Below are 5,861 nucleotides of genomic sequence, written 5' to 3'. Positions count from 1 at the left end.
GTTTGGATATAGGAACATCTTCTTTAGTTTACAATGGATCTCTTCCACCCCAGAGAGAGGGGAGAGAAGCCTTTCTGAAGTGAGACCTTTTTGCCATATTGGCTCAATGGGGAGGTGTTAAAGAAAATGCACTGGTGTCTTTAACCAGATGACAAGCTGTTGTGAAACCTAAGATCAGCTGCAAGGAAAAATCCCAAACTGTTAACTCCAGGGTCAGAAAGCTCCAACTTAATTGTATAATGTAGGATGTCATTGTGGATTAACCTCAAAAGACACATGAGCAGTGCTGGAGATTCACTGAGAGGGAAGAAAAAAAATCCTTCTTTCTGAAAGTCTCATAGTTCAAGGGAACAGAAACACTCAGCAAATAATTTGCTGGGTCAGAGACTAATATTGCATGTCATCTGACAGGATTTCATAACTCCCTGCTACCTCCATTGATTTTTTTTTTGCCTTCATTTGGGAATCTCCTAGCCTTGAGCATTTTTATAGCTCAGTCTGAAATTAATTCCTCCCATCATCCAGGCAATTCCCACCACAGAGCCAGCTTGCAAGAGCTCCCTGCTGAGGAAACAAGAGGGCATAGCTTGGGAACATCGCTGTACACCAAGGGGAGAACAGCAGAGGAAGTGACAGCCACCTTCTCTGGGCTGGCTGCCACGCATCTCTCGCAATTTGGGAAATGCCACCTGCTGACTCGCAAAGGAAATTCAAAGGCAGCCAAAAATGTCATGCAGCTAAGTGCCTATGAACTTCACTGTAAGGAGGATATGAGAAAGGGCACAAAGAGAGAGTGCCCTGTGTTTTAGACATCAGAGAACACTGCTGAAAGCCCCAGCCAGTGCTGGATCCACAGTCAGAGGGCACAATAAGCCATGTCTGTGGAGGAAGTTGTCGCAGACATCTCTTTGTGAAAAATCTTTTCTTTGGGATTTTTTCTTCTGAGGATCTGTGGCCTCGGAGACAGATGTAAACAATTGTTATCTACTGCTGTGGAATGCAACAGGTCCATCTGGATTGGATGTTTATAGTTAGTGGCCAATCCAGGACTGAGATCTCTCGGACACAGTCCAGGAGAGCTGCCTTTGTTATTCTTCTTCTAGTCTATTCTTAGCTTAGCTTAGCTTCTGGAAACCTCTCCTTCTTTTTCTTTTAGTATAGTTATAATACACGTATATATCATAAAATAATAAATCAAGCCTTCTGAACATGGAGTCAACATTCTCGTCTCTCACCTCACCTGGAAACCCCAGTGACCACTGTCACAGAAGTGGCTCCAATCTCAGAGATCATTACACTTGTCTGAGTAAGGCAAGACCACAGGAGGAGAATCTGCACAAGGGCTGCACCTGAGAGATTTCTTCAGGGCAAGATGCAATCTAAATACCTATCCTTGGCTTAGAGAGCTTCAAACCCAAGAAAGGAGGCAGAGGTGGAGATGGGTGACAAGAACAGTGTCAGTTTTCTCAATTGAATCAATCCAGCCCATTTCAGCACCCTGCCCCAGCATCTCTCAGTGTCAGCCAGCACAAAGGATGCTCTCTGCTGGCTTCATGCCTTTGCTCACAGATGCTGCTGTAGTGACACCCTCAACAAAGCATGGTCAGGCAGTCAGGTCACCAGAGCACACGGTCCTGCTCCCCTCGTGCACAAAAGAACACTGGGCTCTGCTCCAGACATGGTGGCATGACTCAGTGCTGCAGACACCAGGATCACAGCAGTGCCAAAGGAAGGGGAGCAGGAGCTGCCAGCACTGGTACAAGCTTAAGGTTGTGTGGTGAGCACAACATATGTCTGCTGTTTACTAATCATGAGGCAGCTTTTTTTTTTGCCTTCATTTGGGAATCTCCTAGCCTTGAGCATTTTTATAGCTCAGTCTGAAATTAATTCCTCCCATCATCCAGGCAATTCCCACCACAGAGCCAGCTTGCAAGAGCTCCCTGCTGAGGAAACAAGAGGGCATAGCTTGGGAACATCGCTGTACACCAAGGGGAGAACAGCAGAGGAAGTGACAGCCACCTTCTCTGGGCTGGCTGCCACGCATCTCTCGCAATTTGGGAAATGCCACCTGCTGACTCGCAAAGGAAATTCAAAGGCAGCCAAAAATGTCATGCAGCTAAGTGCCTATGAACTTCACTGTAAGGAGGATATGAGAAAGGGCACAAAGAGAGAGTGCCCTGTGTTTTAGACATCAGAGAACACTGCTGAAAGCCCCAGCCAGTGCTGGATCCGCAGTCAGAGGGCACAATAAGCCATGTCTGTGGAGGAAGTTGTCGCAGACATCTCTTTGTGAAAAATCTTTTCTTTGGGATTTTTTCTTCTGAGGATCTGTGGCCTCGGAGACAGATGTAAACAATTGTTATCTACTGCTGTGGAATGCAACAGGTCCATCTGGATTGGATGTTTATAGTTAGTGGCCAATCCAGGACTGAGATCTCTCGGACACAGTCCAGGAGAGCTGCCTTTGTTATTCTTCTTCTAGTCTATTCTTAGCTTAGCTTAGCTTCTGGAAACCTCTCCTTCTTTTTCTTTTAGTATAGTTATAATATATGTATATATCATAAAATAATAAATCAAGCCTTCTGAACATGGAGTCAACATTCTCGTCTCTCACCTCACCTGGAAACCCCAGTGACCACTGTCACAGAAGTGGCTCCAATCTCAGAGATCATTACACTTGTCTGAGTAAGGCAAGACCACAGGAGGAGAATCTGCACAAGGGCTGCACCTGAGAGATTTCTTCAGGGCAAGATGCAATCTAAATACCTATCCTTGGCTTAGAGAGCTTCAAACCCAAGAAAGGAGGCAGAGGTGGAGATGGGTGACAAGAACAGTGTCAGTTTTCTCAATTGAATCAATCCAGCCCATTTCAGCACCCTGCCCCAGCATCTCTCAGTGTCAGCCAGCACAAAGGATGCTCTCTGCTGGCTTCATGCCTTTGCTCACAGATGCTGCTGTAGTGACACCCTCAACAAAGCATGGTCAGGCAGTCAGGTCACCAGAGCACACGGTCCTGCTCCCCTCGTGCACAAAAGAACACTGGGCTCTGCTCCAGACATGGTGGCATGACTCAGTGCTGCAGACACCAGGATCACAGCAGTGCCAAAGGAAGGGGAGCAGGAGCTGCCAGCACTGGTACAAGCTTAAGGTTGTGTGGTGAGCACAACATATGTCTGCTGTTTACTAATCATGAGGCAGCTCTGGGGAACCTGCTCCAAGCATCTGTCAGAAGGTGGGTGGTGCTCCTTTGTGCCACCATATTTCCCTCCTTGGACATGTCCAAAGTGTACTTATAACCAGGTGAGCTACACTGCAGGATCTGCAGGGGGAAGCAAAGGGGAGGAAAGGCCTCTGAGAGTGAGATGCTGTGAGGTGGGAGGTAGGAGAGAATCTGTAATTTGCTACATCCAATTTCTGAATGCACACAGCCAGAGTGCCATGTGGCTGGGAAGAAAGCCACCTTCTCTTGGCTGATAGCTCAGTGTTGCTTTGGTCAAAACCCTCCTTCTGAAGAATTTCCTTGCAAGCAACAGACTGAGCTTGAGCAGAGGAAAAGCATCTGAAGTGATGCACCAGATGGATTACAGCAGCCCTGCCTCCCCAAAACAAGGTCAGGTGTTTGCATACACATTCAGTTTGTCCTTCCAGAGCACTCAGTGGTGTTTCAGACTCCTCTTTCAGACTCCTGCTTTCTTAGTGCAGGAGTGTGTCTCTGCTTTCTACAGGTGCAAATACACATTTATATACATATATACAGGTACCTCTACACATACATACCCATACTCACATACAGGCACTTGAGAAATGCTGAAAGAGAAAGGGAAATCAATTTTGTTCTCAATCAAGGAGCAGGCTGCAACTTCAGCAATAAAAATAACAGCAATGCTGCTCAGTAATCACCTGTAGAGGGGACAGCAGGCGGTCAGAGCTGGACTTTCCCTGCTGTATTTTTGAGTCAGCTGTTTGCTGCTTCTTTTCTCCCTTCCACCTTTGCCCAGTGCATCTTTTGCTGCCGCTTAGCAGGGTCAAACTGGTGGCTGTGCATGGGAGTGGCAGTAGCACATCCTCAGCAGCATCCCCTCATTGTTTTGTGTGACGGTGTTCACAGGGGTTCTTGGATGAGGGAAGAGATGAGGATCTGACTCCATGTTTCAGAAGGCTTGATTTATTATTTTATGATATATATTACATTAAAATTATACTAAAAGAATAGAAGAAAGGATTGCATCAGAAGGCTAGCTAAGAATAGAATAGGAAGGAATGATAACAAAGGTTTGTGGCTCAGCTCTCTGTCCGAGCCAGCTGGGCTGTGATTGGGCATTAATTAGCAACATCCAACGTGAGACCAATCCCAGATCCACCTGTTGCATTCCACAGCAGCAGATAATCAATGTTTACATTTTGTTCCTGAGGCCTCTCAGCTTCTCAGGAGGAAAAAATCCTAAGGAAAGGATTTTTCCATAAAAGATGTCTGCGACAGTTTTGCAATGGAAAGGACACAGCTCTAGAAGGGCAGGCCTTGATCCAGCTTGGCCATGGATTTAATCTCTGTCTTTTGCTAAGCCTTCAGAGCTCATCTAAGTTATCTGCCACCTCTCTGGAGTCATCCTGCCATCCAGAATCTCCAGGATTAAAGATGGTGTTCTGTGTATAGGACCTTAGAGTACCTGGGGCTGTGTTTCATTGTTCCATCCAAGAACTGGTTTATCCATCGTGTTTTTATAAGACTTGCCATAGTCCTGGAGTATTCATTATTTTCTACTCATTTGAGACATACTCAAGCAGCAAGAGTGATCACAACAAATAAATAAATGCTCAAAGGAGCCAATATAGGCTAGCTAGTATAGATTTTCTTTCAAGAACAGTTTAATGAACCCACAGCTTGTATTATTACTAAATTGTTGGTAACCAGTGGCAACCCAAAAAACTGAATCATGAGTAAGTAACCCAAAACATCTCACTGAAGGCTGAACATGCAAGAGGAAGACTTTTAAGATAACACCTAACAGTGGCACTTCTGAAAACAGTGTGAAATGTGAACTCCCACCAGTAACTTTCAAGCAGCCAGTGGCTTGTTGAAACATCAAATTGAAAAAAAAAATAAAATAAAAGCCCAAGCAACCACCTGTTGAGTTAAGCACACAGACTTGGGATAAAATAAACCTTCTTGGTGGCACTCAGAGCTCTGAGGGGCTGGGTGCAGATGGACCTTGTTTCCATTTATTACCAATTCAGCACTATGAGTTTGGTCCTGTTGAACAAGACAAATTCATGAATAGTGTGATTTACTGATGCCATAGGTCTGGCTGAATTCAGCAAGAACACGCAGAACCCAGATTCACAAATAGTGTGGTTTATTGAAGCAAAGGGAAAGCAGTCTGAGGTTGCTGGTGATAAATACACAAACTACAGAGTGAGTCTGGACAGAAGGTACAGTAACAGAGATTTATTAGACATACACATTAAAATATGTCTGGGACTGTTCCACTGCAGTTGGAAGCAAAAATCCCACCTAAAAGTGAGAGGAAGAGAGAAAATGTCCATCAACCAATCCTGAGCAAGCAGAGGTGGTTTTCTCCTGTTTTATTCTTCTTTTTGTCTCTTCCTTTTATTTCTTTTTTTCTGTGAAAGTCCTTTTTTATACAAAAATTTTTAGTCTTTCCCAAAGAGAATGACAACTGTATGTCATAGGGAGGGTGTTGGTGACAGAGGTCATACATGTAAACCATATCATCTTTTCATGTGCATTCTAAGGGGTGTGAGAGTTAATATGTAAATAACACTTAATGAGGGTCTTGGTTACTTTTGGTCAGCATTTATGGTTGATACAAAAGGTTAAACAATCACTTTGGTTCACCCCA

This window comes from Geospiza fortis, unplaced genomic scaffold (assembly GCF_000277835.1).
Source record: "Geospiza fortis unplaced genomic scaffold, GeoFor_1.0 scaffold271, whole genome shotgun sequence".
Taxonomy (NCBI): domain Eukaryota; kingdom Metazoa; phylum Chordata; class Aves; order Passeriformes; family Thraupidae; genus Geospiza; species Geospiza fortis.
Note: the sequence above shows the minus strand (reverse complement) of the source record.